This window comes from Rhododendron vialii, chromosome 10a (assembly GCF_030253575.1).
Source record: "Rhododendron vialii isolate Sample 1 chromosome 10a, ASM3025357v1".
Taxonomy (NCBI): domain Eukaryota; kingdom Viridiplantae; phylum Streptophyta; class Magnoliopsida; order Ericales; family Ericaceae; genus Rhododendron; species Rhododendron vialii.
The window spans coordinates 17,743,734-17,760,822 of NC_080566.1; the positions used below are offsets into that span (position 1 = coordinate 17,743,734).

Genomic DNA, 17,089 nt, shown 5'->3' on the forward strand with positions numbered 1-17,089 from the left:
ATGGGTTACCTGCAGGGCCCAGTGTTGAGATATGTTGTGACGCTAACGTATGAAACGTCATGGGAAGTTTCTTTTCAAGGAAGAGAATGGGTCCCATGAGACGGTTATAGTTAGTGAGACGTTAATGTATGATACGTTATGGGAAGTTTCTCTTTGAGGAAGGGATTGGGTCCCATGAGACGATTATAGTTAGCGTGGGGGTAGTGGATGTTCGACCCTAATGTATGATACGTCATGGGAGAACTCGATCCTCCTGTTATGGTCTTAAGTGAGAACATGCTAGGTACATAACTTAGGTGTGCTCACCTAGGACCCTGGTACAAGATAAGCAAGAGGAAGGGTGGACCCATGAGATGGTTGTAGTTAGTGGATGTGGGAGGAAAGGATCTCGTGGAGAGGATCCTTAGATTTCATGTAAGATGATGTATAGTAAAGAAAAAGATGATGTGTTATTATTCTGTACCTTTCCTGTATTATCAATTGTGATATTATTGTTATTATTGAATGCTAATTGTAGAGAAATGGGTTGGTAGGATTGGGATTATTCTATTAGGTGAATTATCACTCATGGATACGTTTGTATCCTAGTAAATCGGTTGCTTGGGCGATCAATGTGCCAGAGGGTGCAGGGTTCAATGATGGAGCTGTGTCCAGAGGGTGCAGGGTTCAATGATGGAGCTGTTTGACACAGGAGGAATACCAAGAGCGGAGACCGAGGATGCTTGAGATCTATATCAACACTTGAGTCGCTCTAAAGATGTTTAAATAAAATGTTAGATTCTTTTTTGTATTTTTTTTAAATGTAGATTTTGTATAACGATAAATGGAGGCCTAATAGTTTATAAAATTCAGTGTATTTTAGGGTTAATGCTTTCGAAATTCCTTGGAAAATTGGGGCGTTACAATAACCAAAATGTTCGAACGCCTATTAAGAGACACCATGATGGCCTACATCGATGACATGGTCGTAAAAAGCATGTTGGCAAGTGACCACCTAGTCCATCTCACTGAAGCCTTCGACATCCTCAAGACGCACAAGCTACATTTCAATGTAGAGAAATGCGCCTTCGGAGTGAGCTCGAGGAAATTCCATGGCCACCTCTTTTCCTGACACGGCATTGAAGCAGACCCGACGCAGCTCCTCGCAATCGAGAAACTCTCCGCTCCTCATAACAAAAAGGATGTCCAACGTCTCACCAGAACAGCCGCTGCTCTTAACCGATTCATCTGATCCTTAGACAAGTGCCATCCATTCTTCGCACTTTTGAAAGGTAGCTGGCATGGTTTTAACTAGGCCGAGGAGTGTGACCACGCATTACAACTGCTAAAGGCTTACCTCTCCGAGCCTCCACTCCTCGTCACACCTCAAGACCAGGAGGACCTCTTCTTATACCTAGCCGTCTCCCCGCACCCCATAAGCTCAGTGCTCGTCCACCAGGAAGGCAAGGACCATCAGCCCATATACTATTCAAGTAAGACAATGACCCCAGTTGAGACGCGTTACTTGCATTTGGAAAAGCATATCCTTGCCTTAGTCTCAACATCCCGGAAGCTCACTCCTTATTTCCAAGTGCACCATATCGTAGTTCTCACCGAGTTCCCACTGAAATCCTTCCTATAAAGGCTTAGGCCCTTGCTGACTTCATTGCCGAGCTCACGCCGAGCGATTCCCCCGCTTCGAGCCCGACCCTTAATCCCGAGATAGCACTTCAAGCTCACCCCGGTTCAACCTGGCAATTTTTCCATGGGGACGTTTGGAAGATGTATGTAGACGGAGCCTCCAACAACCGAGGCGCTTGTGCCGGAGTTGTACTTCTGTCTCCCACCGGCATCCTCCACGAGAGCTCCTTCTCCATCAATTTCTCAGCCTCTAACAATGTGGCCGAATACAAAGCACTAATCTCCAGCCTCAAGATTGCCGAAGTCATTGGCGTTGAAGAACTTGTAATCTATAGTGACTCTCTGCTGGTAGCCAACCAACTCATCGCAGAATATGAAGCTCGGGACGATCGGATGCACACGTACCTCAGCCACGCCCAAAGCCTGATCCGTAAATTCAAGCGTATAGAGCATGTAGCTCGAGAACAGAACTCGCATGTCGACGCTCTTGTTGGTCTAGCCTTCTCTTGCTCCGATGTCGGGCCTCGGTCCATCTCGTTCGAAACCATCAACAAGCCCAGCTTTGAGCTCGAAGTCCTAGTCCCTGAAGTCCTAACATCGACCTCAGCCCAAGCTGGATGGACGAGATTGTTAGCTACCTTCGGGAAAACATTCTCCCTTCTGATAAGAAAGACACTACAACAAAAAATGCTTTTAATAGCGTGCAAAAAATGCTATAGTAGGTAATAGATAGCGTTCCGGAGAATGCCTTATTAGCCCATGCAATCAAAAGTCTTAACTTTCTATAGCGTTCATTGCCTGCTGTTAAAAACTTTGTATAGCTTTCATTGCTCGCTGTTAAAGAACTTTCTATAGCGTCCATTGCCCGTTGTTGTATTTTGTACCTTTGATAGCGTTTTTTGCCTATTATCTTATTTCTTTTTACAACATGCAATGAAAGCTATTAAAGGTAAACAATAGTGTTTTCTGAACATTATCTTAGCCAATTTTAGCTTCTTCTTTTTTTTTTTAAATACTACAAATGCCAATATACTAGCATTTTCATACAGAAAAATCTGCATTCCATTCAACACCAAAGTACATCCAAACGTGATACAATTTTAATGTAAGATAAATAATTCAACCAAAGATTCATTACAATAGCTTGAAGAATAATTTTCCAGCACAAACTACATTTAAGAGTCAGACTAATTACACTCATAAAAAAACACTAATGTAATCTCTCTTTCCAGAAAATGTAATCCTAAACTAGGTAGCCATCTCATTCAAGTACCCCAATTCTTCACCCACATAGATGTTCTTTATTTGAAGCTTACTTTTTTGCTGAGTTTATACCCTTTTGCTCCCAACGGCGAACACATACCTATAAATATAGAACTATTCAAAGTAACCCAATAGATATAGCAAAAATTATTAACAAGAAAACTAACTTTAAAGCAACATAATGTTTGCAGTTAGAAAATGAAGAATATGATGGATAATTGTCAGCAAGAACCAAGAACAATCTTAGAAGCAGCCATACCATGACCAATTACTGAACGACATATACCAATCCGCACGCGATTGTGGAACATAACTATTCATGTGAGAAAACTATGTAAAAAGCTAGAACTTCAACCACACGCATTTAACTACCAGCTGAGCCTCTTAGCTATTCAAACACATACATTATTGATCAATGGTGGCAGACAATGAGCATAGTGCTCCTGCAAAAGATAAATGACACCAGTATCACTAATCATCCCCATTAACCAAATGAGTTAGAGTTTTGTGCGCGTGTCGACATACACACAGTGGGCGAGAGCAGTTCACATTAACCTATTGGGATATAGTCATTCACTATCATCAATGTTCAGATCCACATTACACTAGTACCCTCTAAGTTGCATTTAAACTACCAATTTATCAAGGAATTTTCTTATCAATTAAGGTTTGGCAGAAAAATGGAAAGAGGATGAACTTATGACAAAACAAAGAAAAGGGATAATAGCTAGGTATAATAATAGTAGAGCATTCATAGGAATCTCCACTAAACCACTCATAACTCAAAGCTATCAAAAGTATAATTTGTTGTAGTGTTTAATGAACTAGCAAGAACCAGCAAAATATATGGTAGAGAAACACACTGAACGAATAAGGGAAAGAAAGGTGATTGGGAATCAAAACTTGCAATCAATAGAAGCAACTCGATTGAGAAGACCAGATTCTCCCTACTGTATCAGATGATGTATGTGAAGTATTCTTTGAACATGGTTCTGTTTGCCATATTAGTAGCTTAACTGTGTTTACCTTTGTTTTCGTGGCTTAGATATTACTGTGTTTTAAACAGAAATCATAATGGAAAAAAAAAAGGCTTTGAGTTTCAATCAAACATGAAGCTAAGCTTGACTAACCTTGGACACAAGCTTGGTAGCCCAATGCAGAATTAATTCTTCACATTAGGAGAAGTACACTTATGTTAGATGGTTCAACACTTGGAAGTCAAAAAGTTTTGCACAAGTACCCAAACAGAGAGAGATACCAGTCTTAAATCTTAATCATAAAAATTTGAAATTCAAAAAGATGTGCAAACTCTCATCGATCACAATTCTACTCAAAGCTTCAAGCATACAAGAGTCCACTTCGCTTACAATACAGCAAGAGATTTACTACAAAAGCTTGGGAGTTCTTTCTTGCTTCTCCATTAAAAATAAATCATGGAGTATAATCATTTCCTGGCAGCAAACTAATTAAGAAAAACAGGAACATAGAAGCTAAAATATAATTTCCCCATAATAAAAGTTCCTCTAAGTAATCTGCAACTATCTCAACTTAACACTAAATTTTAGACCTCCTTCAGCATTAAATGGGTGGCTATTGTATAACATTGTGCACCTAGGTTATAGAAGATAAGAGCCATATGTAAGAAGAAGTCAATTGTTTATGTATATCATGTGTACATAAACAAGAATATATAGATGCAATTACGCAAATAACGTTACATGGCAATATTAATACATAAAAAAAGGCTAAGCAGAACAAATACGCAGGGGGGAGGTTGATAGGGGTACCTTAGTGGCTAATTCATGTAGCATTCTCACTTCTCATATATCTTTAATAGATCCTCCATGGCCACAAATCCACGCAAGCCGTAGTGATCAAACAATCCAACTCAGTGGGCAAATTAGCCAAAGGAAAAGAGAAATTGAGGCATTAGCTGCCATAGAGGCCAGCCATGGGGCACAAACAATAACCTTGTGTCTTTACCAAACAAATGAAAACTGCCTAGGATCATTCCTCTTTAGCAGATGAAAGCATCAAGATTAGCTGTAAAACTAATGGGGTTATATATACTTTCAAATTCGATAGAGCCAAAATGGGGTGTTGGAGGGGTTAACTGGGTACAGATTGACACAAACCCTACCTCCCACAATATTTGTACCACGTGATTGCCTAAACCTTGACCTCACATCTCATGTTCATTGGAAAGGTCTAAAAACATAGTATTATACAAGCATGATTTATCTTAATTAAATTAGTTTAAAATAGTTCTAATACTGTCAACCTTATAGGAAAATATAGGACTAACTATCCCTCTGATTGTGGACTCCGCAAAATAGAGGATTCAGGTGAACTGGATCAGTTGTAAAACCGTGCAAACAAGAGACTAATATAGCATTGCCAATGAACATACTCACTGATTTGACTAAATCAAATATAATAAACCCTTAATTTAGCCATACAACCCAAAAGCATGCTAGAAGACAGGGCCCTAATAGAGAAGGTAACTTGACATATAAGTGCAACCTGATCAGAAGGAGATTCATCAACTTTGTGCACTAGAGCCCTAAATAAGACTAGCACAAAAAATTACTCTTGACTGCAACTAACTCGAAACATCTCTGAATACGCCTTTCGATTCATCAAAAAACCATCTGCAAAGCAAGATCGTTCTCCAATAAATTACACCCACAATTCGACAATTCATCTCCACTAGACTAAAAGCATGGAAAAAAAGAAGCTTTAACATAAGAAATATTGTCATATGCGTAGCGAAATAGTGAATCATGAAAACAAGTGGTTCATGTCACATTATTGGCATCTAGATTCAATGATTCATACTCTGAAGCATGAATAGCTTCAGAATTGTGATGCCTCATTATGAGCACTAAAGATACCCTATTGAAGCAAATAAAATCACTACAGAAAGTAAAGTAAAGCAATGCGACAATAAACCCATGAACATTGACAAGAGGTTTCTTGAAGCCATCCAACTTTTATAGAGAAGCAACTTGCAGGCAGCAATAGAAGACAAGGAATAGATGTGAGAAACAATGAAACATACTTGCACAGGTAAAATGGCTGTAATCCATCATTTGCCCCTGGCCCCAAGCGGGATCTCCTCCCACTTTTTTCATTAAACTTGCTTGGAAGAAGGACTACACATGAGCCACGAATCAAGCCAGCCGCTACGGTGTTACCGTGATTAGACTCATAAACCTACAATGAAGCAACGAGGAGTAATTATGGGGACTACACTGTTACACATAAATTTAGGTGTTCATTCAAATCAGAAATTGACATTTTGGTCAAGTCATTACTTCATCAAGATCTAAACATGAAACATAGGTCCAGTAACAAGTAGTTGCAATGTCAACCTCACAACTCCTTTGACTTGATTACATTTTCACACTATCCATAATTACTCAGCATTCATTGCACTTACCAGAACAGAAGCTAAATCATGTAGACATGAGCTTATTAGACTTGAGCCAACTTTTTGAGTATAGCTTTCTTGTGTAAATGCACATAGATATCAAAATAAATGAAATAATGCACATAAACAACTACCTCATTGCTTTCGGGGGAAAAAGGACATCTGCTTCTAGCAAGTCATTGGGGAAGTAGCAGTGGTTGACAAAAACCCACTTTGATCTAGTTTTGTTATCTTCCCACATGGCCTGCAATGGAAAGGTAAAGCTCCTTCATATCAAGATACTATCATAGAGTAATGAAAAAGCTATTTCTTCAAGTAGCTAAAGGTATAGTCTACAATTCTACTTCCAAGTGCTAAGGAGGTTTGGACCAAGGCTCTTAATCAAATTTCACAAAAACTGCAACTTGAAGGGGAAAAAACTAAACTATGAAATCACAATATACAGAGTTGCTCCTGGCTACCACTAGTACAAACAAGCATGTAATTGAGAATTTTGCTTTTAATAACTTTTCTACTCAACGACACGTAATATTCAATTAAGATAAATGAGTATTAGCTATGAGGTTCAATTTAATCTAGTTTTGTGACAATATACTTATAGTTACAAATTTCCAGAATTAATCATTGAGCATATATTCAAAAAGACCTCTGCTGAAAAAGAATAAGGAGAACAGTCTAATGATTTAGGGTTTAACACAACATTAGCCTCTCTCTTTCTTTTTTTTTGGTAATTACCACAAAATTAGCAATTGATATTGAAAGCCCAAAAATCTTAGTAGTAAAAAGGACATCACAATCAAGCAAGTAATCTTAAACACAAGTATGAAAGATTAACAAAAAGCATACGTACAAACAACTCTCCGCTGCAGGAAATTGTGACCGGAGGCCATGGTCGAAAACTAGCACCTGCTAGAAATCATCAACTCAAACGAAAGAATCAAGAACCGTCAAATGGTGGAGAAGAAAATAGATCTAGAAAACTTGGTTCTGCAGCCGCATCAATTGATTGCCTCCGAACACCAAAGAAAATTTTGCGAAACCCTCAAAATTGAAATCCCGAAATCGAGAACGCAAATTGAAAACCCTAAAATAGATCCGTGAATCAAAACTCCAAAGTAAATCAAGAATAAACGTTGAGAGTGTAATTATTAGACTTATCGAGTTCTGGTCGAGGTCAGACAAGCGATGGGGTTAAGAGATGACGGGATCGAGGCCAGACAATAGTACTGTTGGTGCTCGATTGGTGAAGGCAATGGCTTTGAATCACGCCATTCCTTTGCTCTCCTCTCATTAGGGACTGTAAATGGGGGATCGGCAAATCGAGTATAAGCATACACATATACACATATGCGTACAAAGGAGGGGAAAGAGAGGATAATACCTGGTGGGGGAATGTTGGTCACTGGGGGTTGAAGGTCTGATGGGGAGAGATCGAAGGTCTGATGGAGAGAGAGAGAGAGAGAGAGAGAGAGAGAGAGAGAGAGAGAGGGCGGGGGGAGGGGGGGAGGGAGGGAGGGAGGGAGGAGATGTGCCTCCATCTCTGAATTATTCTGTAAAGGGGTATGGGATTAGGGCACAGAGGGATTAAGGGATGGCAACTCTTTCAGTTTTTAGTGGAACGTTGTTTTTTAGTTAATGAAACGCTATCGTAAAAAAGGCGCGAGGGTTTCCTTCTTTTTCTCTGCTGAACGCAATAAATTCACCCCTACAACAGCATTCCTAAAAGAACGCTATTGACTAATGCTATAAAAACCCATATTTATTGTAGTGAGAAGCTCACCTACTCTGTAACAAAGTTGCCCTCTACTAGTTGAACCTTAATGGTAAGCTCAACCTATGGTCCTTCACTGGCTTGTACAAGTTGGTATCACATCCGCACCAGGTTCCTAGAATCCTAGCAGAGCTTCACGCTGGCGACAGTGGTTGTCACTCAGGTGGTCGTTCCCTAGCCCACCGAACCATAACTTAGGGTTACTGGTGGCCTACCATGAAGCATGACTCTAAGGAGTAAGTCAAGCTGTGTTGCACATGCCAGATGTTTTCTCCCATCATCCATCAACCTGCCCGAGACCTCAGTCCTCTAGATCTTACCAGTCCGTGGCCATTTTCACAATGGGGAATGGACATTGTGGGAAAGCTCCTCGTTGCTCCCGAAGGATTCAAATTCCTCCTAACAACCACCAACTACTTTTCCAAGTGGGTCGAAGCCGAGCCTATGGTCACCATTGAAGAAACCGACGTCATTCGCTTCATTTGGAGGAACATCATTTCCTTCTTCGGTGTGCCATTCGCTATTATCACCGACAATGGCAATCAGTTCACCGGTTAGAAATACAAAGCCCTCCTCGACGAATACGGAATCAAGTGGGACACATCCACTCTAGGGTACCCACAAGGCAATAGTTAGGCCGAAGCCGCTAACAAAGCTATCTCTACTGGAATCAAGCGCCAGTTCACATCCTGCCGAGGCAAGTGAGTGGAGGAGCTCCCGAGGGTGCTCTGGGGGTACCGAACCACCCCTCAACGCTCAACCGGCCACACCTTTTTCTCTCTGGCCTTTGGCATGGAAGCTGCCATTCCCCTCCCGGTCAGGCTCCCTACTATCCAAATCGAGAACTTTGATGAGATAGTTAACAATGAAGCTGTAGACACCCCAATTTAAACCTCTTGAAATTCCTTAATTTGTGGCTTTGTGGCCCCCCGATGATGAATTTGGATTAATACAAGCCTTGGTTATGATTGGACCTTGGTTCTTGGATTTTCAAAAATCTAAAACATTTTGATGAAATGAGTCCTAGGCGCTCTAAACCAGTCCTACACCCTCAGGACCTGTTTCCAAAAACCCAGATCTTGATCATTCCAGATAGCTCAAAATTGATTGTCCAGAGCGCTTAGGATCACTCCTGAGTGCTTAGGTCCACTGTGTTGACCAATGAATGTTAGAACTTTCAGCTTTTTCAGAAGCACATGGCAATGTTTTTCAAATTATTCGGTCTTGCTACAGTGATTTCTATCAGAGAAATCAAAATACCAAATTATCATGTTTTATTCCTTCCCAAAATATATTTATTAATTTTTGAATTAATTTTCAAAATCCTTTTCCCTTGCCCTATAAATAGCAGCCCCTATGCTGCAATATGACAACCACGAAATATCACCCTCCTGGCCTTGTTATTTTCAAAAAGAAAGTATCCTTTTGCAAGAAAACCATCTTTCAAGCCTTGTCAAAAATCAAAAAAGCATCAAAATCACCGAGAAAAAAATGCAGGAAATTAAGATTTACACTTAAATTCCTAAAGTTTTTCCACTCCTTTCCATCCAAGAAGCAAAGGTCTACTCAAGAAGGTAGAATTCATTTCCTATTTGAACCATAAGGGCTATTATCCTTCTGAGAGAGGTCACTCAGCCCACTCCAGTCCTTTACACTGGATGTGTGGTTGAGTGGAGGCATTAGTGTAAAAATAAGGGCAAAGAAGAGCTTCAAACAAATTTTCCGAATAAGCTTTGTGGCACTCCCGAGCGCTTAGGACTGTTCCAAAGCGCTTAGGACAGTTATCAGTTGGAAAATAATTTTTGTTCCTTAAATATTCTTTTAGAAAGTCATTTCTAGCATTTAAAAAAATCCAGTAATTTCTAGAACCTAATCATTTTGATTTCAGATGCAAGGAAGCAGGGCTTGGACGACCATGACCAGTTCATGATTGTTTAAACTCTTTGCTGAGCAATTTATGTATAATGTGATTATTTCAAATGTTGAAGCATATTCTTCTAACAAGAATTTGCAGAATGGGATAACAGAACTCCTGAGCGCTCAAGAGTGAAGTCCAAGCGCTTGGGAGTATTCTCAGATCCTTATTTTCATGTCATTTTACATCTCGTATCATTTCATCAACATATGTTGTAAACCAGCACATGCATGCACCTACTTACTTGATATACTTGTGGATACCTACTAACTGTTCAATGACACAAAACATTTTCGTAAAATCCTGCAAATGTTTAGTAAAGACCAATTTCGAATAGGGCAAGGGGGTGCCGTAAAACCCTTCCCCTCTCGTAACAAAACCCTTCCCCTCTCGTAACGTGGCTTCCGAATCCTCAAACGAATCTCTGGTTTTCAATTCAAACAATCATTTTCAAAATTAAACGGTTTCGTGGGTGGCAAACCATAAATCCGGGTGGCGACTCTTCAATTCTTCAAATTCAAAACATTATTTTATTCGGGCCGCCCCGATCCACCCGGGGCTATGGTAGCCCACAATAGCAATCGCTCCAAACCTAGACCTAGCCAAGGAAGGGCACAAGAACACTCGGATCTAGCTTGCCTCTAACAAGCACGAAGTGGCCCGAGGCTACAATAGGAGCATCCACCTCCGGTCCTTTAAGCCTAACGACCTCGTGTGGAAGAAGGTGATTGAGAAGTCCAAGAAGAAGCAGCTTATGCCCAATTGGGAAGGGCCATTCCACGTCCTCAAACACCTTGGCTCGGGAAATTATAAGCTTGAAAAACTGGATGGCATCCGTATTGCAAAGTCCTGGAGCCCTAACAACCTCAAGAAGTTTTATAGCTAATAGTTGCCTCAGTGTAGAGCACATCGGAAAACTTCCACCTATGGATGTTACTTTGCTATCTTTATTTTCAAGAAAATCCTCATTGTAATGATAGCATTTGAGCAAAAGTATCAATGAGAAGCTATCTTTTTCTTTTTTCTGTACTTGTTATTATTTCTACTGTTATTTACTTTACATCACTCAGTTTACTCTTGCACAAACCGTTTTATCACGACTTCCGGGACTTGGCCCATCAAGAGGTAAAAACCCTTGCGGTGCATTTCCCACCAAGTCGTCCCGACCAACACGGTCGTTCCAGCTTTCGATAGATCGTCCTAAGGATACTCGATTGTTTTTTTGAGCCCCTTGACATGATCCATCATAAAGCCATTCCCTGCTCAGATACACTGCATTCCGACCCCTTCCAAATGTCAGCCCTCTGCGGGACCCTTGCACTTATCCCCAAGCAGACTTTACCAGCATGCGACGTTCTTGTCAAACACCATGCTTTAGGCGACCCTGTCAGAACCAAGGCAACCTAACCCGAAGCAAGGGCTTGGGAAATTTCAAATTTCTAATCTAAATGCTTCGGTTTAACTCGCTTGGTTCCAAACAGACCCACCTGCAGCAGGGGCACTGAAGCAGGGGGCACAGGCATACTCTAATAAGAACTAAAAAACATTCACAAGCATTTTAGAATAAAACACAAGTGATTGAAAATAAAGGTGCTTCATGTGCAAAAGTGCAAAGCGAGGTATAAAATACGAACAAAAACCTACCGAGGACCTGGCTCGGGCCAATTGTTCGGTGCTAGCCCACCTTAACTATATTACAGTGATCTGGCTTAGGCCAATCGTTCGGCGCCAGTCACATCCAAATTAATTACACAATTCTAGAACGGCAAAATCCAAATGTACGGAGCTGCCTAGTCAAAACGTTTGAAATTTAAGCCTTTCTCAAGAAGGGGAAGGGAGTCATTCTAAGCATTAGGAGCAACATCAGCATTGGGGTTGGCCTAATCCGCAGGATTGGCTTGGCCCTCGGGGTTTGGCACCTATTCATCCTCTTCCTCAGGCTACACGAGCTCTTCAGGAGCGGCTCGGGAAGATCGAGCTTGCTCAGCAGCAGTTCGTAGCCATACCTGAACCTATCTCGGAAGCGGCCTCCATGCAAATCAGCTTCAATCTCTTGGACCTGCTTTTCATACTCCACCGCGACCTTGTCAAACCCCTTGTTATAGACCGTGTTGCCTACAACCTCAATCTCCTAGGTTCGGGTGGCTCTCAGAGTAGTCAGTTCTTCTTCTGCCTTCCTTGCTCGATTCTCAGCAGCCTGCCTCTGTTGTTCGGCCTTCCCGAAGTCCGCCTGGTAAAGATCACAGACCTCCCGAGCCACCTTCAGATCCTCCTCCCTCGATGCCAAAGCCTGTTTCAACTCTATAATTTTCGAAGCCTGCTCCGTGTACCAATCCCGAATCACCATAGCTCGAGCACCAGCCTGCCTACAAGAAGCGTAAGAACATTACAAAAAGTTCTGCATTCTCAAAAAGAAAAGGTGAAAATAGGAACACATACACTCAGAAGCGACTGGGCCAGCTCCTCTACTAGGTCATTAGTGGTCCCAGAGACGAGCGCGGCATCCTTCAGTAAAATACAGGCCTTGAGCATCCCATAGGCCACCCCAATGATCCGAGACGAGCTATCAGCATGGTGGATCAGGCGACCACTCTTATGGCAGAATTCAGGGGCCCACGGGACGTCCCTCGCCCGAACACTAGCCTCAGCCTCGGACTCTCTCCTGAAGAACCCACCGTCTTGCTCCTCTACTTCTTCCTCCGGAATATTGATCGGACCCTTGTTAATGCGCCGAGCGATACCCCCCATTTTGGTCCTCCCCCTCTTATGTGGCGGTTCCTCCAGCGAAATAGGAACGGCGCGGGAGGTCCCTACATTTGTTACTGCCGGTCAAGAACCGACGCCCTGACCCCTCGGCCTCCTTCTCAAATTTTCCACCACTTTCGCAGGGCATGTCATCATCTCTCCACTCAGTCCGGTCCGCTCAGGAGTCACATGATCCACCTCCTCGTGAATCACGCTCAGAGGGGGAGAATTGACCGCCTCGGCCTCTGCTTGACCAAGCGTTCTTTCTCTTCCTCTCCCTCTTCCTCTTCCCCTCCCACTTCCTGCCGTTTAGGCCCTCTGCTGCCTAGGTTTCTTCTTTAGGTAGCTCATGTACGTTAGGACGTAACCGAGCAAATCCAGAGCGTATCAGTTTGGAAGAGGGATGGCGTATGCAGCGGTGATTAGGGCTTGGGTCGCTCTTTCCCTGTAACCTTGCACGACCCCTTCACCTGCAAGAAATCACCAAAATAAGGAATCAACATATGCATAAAGGAGAGCAAATAGATTCAAGACTAAAAAGCGGGAAATCAACTGACCAGGCGTGTCGGCCCCAAATTGGACCGCCATATCAAGGCTCTCACCAGGCCCAAACATGAAGTTCCCGGTTATCGAGACATAAATGCTCGCCGACTCCTTAGAGTCGAGCCGGTGATCGATCAGAAACTCGTCATATCCCGACCGACATTAGAGATACCACCGGTCGTAATAGCGATGCACCCCGACCTGGTACACTCCGAAGAGCTCCTCCAAGCTGAACGTAAGGTTGTACCGCCTCCTCAGCTCTATGACACTTGTTATAACCTGGTAAGAATTAACTGAGAGCTGAGAAAAGATAAGAGACATTGTTCGGAGCACTCGGCGCACAAATTGATGGAGGGGGAACCTGACCCTGCCCTCGGTGATGGCCATAAGGGGAAAGATCAACTCCCCCAGATGGTGCAACAGTGGACAGGGTTGGTAATGTGCAATAACCAAACCTGGACATCAGGTGGAATACCATAAATCCTCACAAACTCCTCGTAGGCGCCCGGCGCACCGCTGAAGAATTGATTTTGGTAGGGGCATGATCTTACCGGCCACTTGCGCCCTTGGACCTTCTTCGGAGAGTTTGCAAATGGCCCTGGACCATGATCCTAAGTACTCAGAGTCTCCATCTCTAGAGGACCGAATGTCGTGACTGGGCGCGGGACGGTCAGTGGATCAAAGGGCTCTATATAATCGATCGGAGTCTGGTAGAATGCTCGGATCCAAAGGGCTTCTCGCACCAATTCATCGGCAACAAGAGAGGAGACCGAGCTACTAGAACTATCCGATGAGATATCAATACCATCTGCTCTAACCTAGCAAAAAGGGATATGCAAGATCTGTTAGCTACATGCTTAGGGGATGTTAAACGATCTAATGCTCAGGACGGGCTGGGCGTCACCCCTCGAAACCTCTAAGACACATGCAATAGCAGGATATCCTTCCTTGGGAAGAACATCTAGGGCCAAGGATTATCTCGGCAGCCTTGGGAAGGGGATACGCCTAGGGAAGAATATACGGCTCGAGAAGAACAGGAACAGTGCAGTGAACAGCGCTAGCCATGTTTTAGATGATGGCATGCAGTGTTCTCTGCCTCATCGCAACAAAAAAAAAAACGCGAGAAAAACGTCCAAAAACTAAAGATTGATGCAGAGAGATCAACATACTTGAGATTCGTGAGAGGATCCGCTGCGAAAGCACTCCCAAAATTGATCCAAAGTTCCAAGGAATGAAGAACAGCAGCAGCAACAGAGAGAGAGAAACGGTGCATCTCTCTCTCCACCTACCCTTTTATAGGGGAAGGATTCGAAGGGATGCGCGGGAAATGAAGGGACGCACCCCAAGCCATCAAATCTTCGACACGTGGCAAGCATCAGACGGTCCGTACCGAAAAGCTTACACAAGAGTCAGAAAGCCGCTTACCAAGCCACTAGGTGGCTGACACATGTCCCCGACGAGACATTTTGTACCAATCATCTGACACGGCATGTGCTCAGGCACTTGCCACCGTACGATAGCCTGGCGATGATCGACACATGGCTCCTAGGGCCGGGGCTATGCTCCTAACAAATACGGAAGCCGTTTTCCACTTTGGTTAAGCATTGGCACAGGTCTCCAGCAGCGCGGCAGAGAAAGGGCACTATCAACTCCCCCGAGCTCAAAGAAAACGTTCAAGCAAGTTGAGGGGTTATTGTAGTGGTCCCAAAAATGGGGCTCGGACTATTTACCGAGCCATGAGGCGCTGAGCGCAACCAAGTGAGTCCCCCGCCCCATGGTGAACATAAGGCCCTAGGACTCCTCGGGATCCTCCCAGAACATCGCTCGGTAGGAAGACTCCGGCTGGGCTCTGTCGATACTAAGGGGCGCGGAGCGTGCCCAACTCCGACACCTTAAGGCCAGTTAAAGAAAGACGGTTACTCTAGGAGGATAATCATTGGAGTCTAACCTGACCATGTGCTTCGTAACTGCCTTATCCCATTCATCACATAGGACGTCACCTAAAACGGTTACCCGAGCGTACCCTCTACACGCTAGCTTGGAAGCCAAGCAAAGCAAGGTCTATAAATACAAAGAGACTCTAACCTAAAGAGGTATACCTTTCTACCCTAATCCTAGACCTATTCAGTTCTCCTTACATCAAACTTGATTGTCGGAGGATCACTGGGCTTCCACAGCCCTAGTGACTTGTTGCAGGTCAGGCGGCAGACACGCGAAGCAGCAGAGGAAGGAACCAGAACCGACCCACAGTCAAGATCCCGATAAACCGAACCCCCACAAATAGTAAGAGCTTCATTCACCGGTACAATTTCGTGCAGGCATTTCCACATAAACAGCTTAATTTTCATGGGTGATTTGATATGCCAAATTCTTTTCGATCTCGCCTCGTCATCGCTTGTTCCACTTGTCTGCCCCCTAACTTCCAAGTTGCCCAAATCCACACGCATCATCTCCTTTGCCAATACATAGGCTGATTTAACCGTGAATTTTCCACTCGATGATTCTTTCCAAATACGTTTATCCGGAACATCCGTAGTGCTAATGGGTAGTATATCAAAAATCTGCCCTGCATCACGCCTTGAGAAAGTCTCCTTAATCAGATTTGCCCTCGATGCCTTTTTCGTTGGGTCAATTAGGTCACTCTAGCCAAGCCATCCCGATGTGGATTGGGGGTCAAAATCTTCGAGTACGGGAGAAAATGACGGGGAATTTGGCTTTAAGGCCATTGCTTGTTCAACCTGTAGGTAACATACTGGACATGCTCAGAAAAGGAGAGAGAAACAAAACTCAGCAGAAATCAAATGGTAGTTATAAACCAGGCTCCAAAAATTTAGATAAGTTCTCTTTGGTCGCTACTATTATCTATTTTTCTTGCCATAATTATGCATATCCATGCGAATGCATTACCAAGTAACAAAAATTTAGAAGAACATTAAACTCTACAAAAATTCCAAGAGCTGAAACCAAACTCACAACGTGGACCCATCCTTTTTTCATCAGCTGGCGGGGGAGGCGATGTCAAAGTTTCACATTATCATCATTATGTTCTGTATAGTGGCGATGTGGGTGATGATCCAGGAAAGCTCAAAGCAAATATGTTGTTAAGTCTAATGCTCTTGATATGGTCACGTTTTCATGAGAATCTTCACCTGCAAACATCCGAAAACATGCAAACAAAGTCGTTTCACAAATTAACGAAGCTCACAATATCTGAGCATTCAAAAGAAAACAAAACAATTGGCCAAGTTTACACATGGCATCTAAGTGAGTATACGTTATAATTGATATAAGCCGAAGATTACAATGGATGAGGCCCGTTCAACTGAATTTCCTAATCTACACGAATGCAAATATTCCAATATCTAGTGACAATAAACTTCACCCAAAGCATGTGACAAACACACGAGTGGGCCTTTGAATTTGATGCTTTGTTAGGATGGTGTTTTGAAAATTTTTGAGTTTGGTTTTTGGGTAATAATTGAAGATAGAAGTAATGAGTAGAGAGAGAAATGAGAATAATGATTGGAAAGAGGATAGAAAAATAATTGGAAATAGAGATAATGAGTATTTTTTGAGTTGAATTTTTTTTTTTCAAAATTGCATCCAAACAAGGTATGAATCGGCCCAGTTCTACTGAGAGAGTTAAGCCAAAATTAATAAAAGAATTCCAATCACGGTCATCCCCAAAAACAATTAATGATTAATATTTGATCTTTAATTATTCCTCGGTCTCCGCACTGAAATGGATGAAATTGGGTAATCTAAGATTCATTTGTCAATACATACGCATCTAGATCAG

General features: G+C 42.8%; 2 long non-coding RNA genes across 2 annotated transcripts; both read right to left on the minus strand.

Annotated features, from left to right (window-relative positions):
- Positions 1-2,711: 2,711 nt before the first annotated feature.
- Positions 2,712-4,944, minus strand: LOC131303736 (uncharacterized). Its single transcript, XR_009192169.1, has 2 exons — positions 4,671-4,944; positions 2,712-2,983 (listed from the first exon to the last, which is right to left on the minus strand). It is a non-coding gene; the product is annotated as an uncharacterized LOC131303736 (long non-coding RNA).
- A 662-nt stretch (positions 4,945-5,606) lies between these two features.
- Positions 5,607-7,703, minus strand: LOC131303737 (uncharacterized). The gene is made up of 4 exons (XR_009192170.1): positions 7,167-7,703; positions 6,451-6,560; positions 5,945-6,099; positions 5,607-5,799 (listed from the first exon to the last, which is right to left on the minus strand). It is a non-coding gene; the product is annotated as an uncharacterized LOC131303737 (long non-coding RNA).
- Between the last annotated feature and the right edge of the window lie 9,386 nt (positions 7,704-17,089).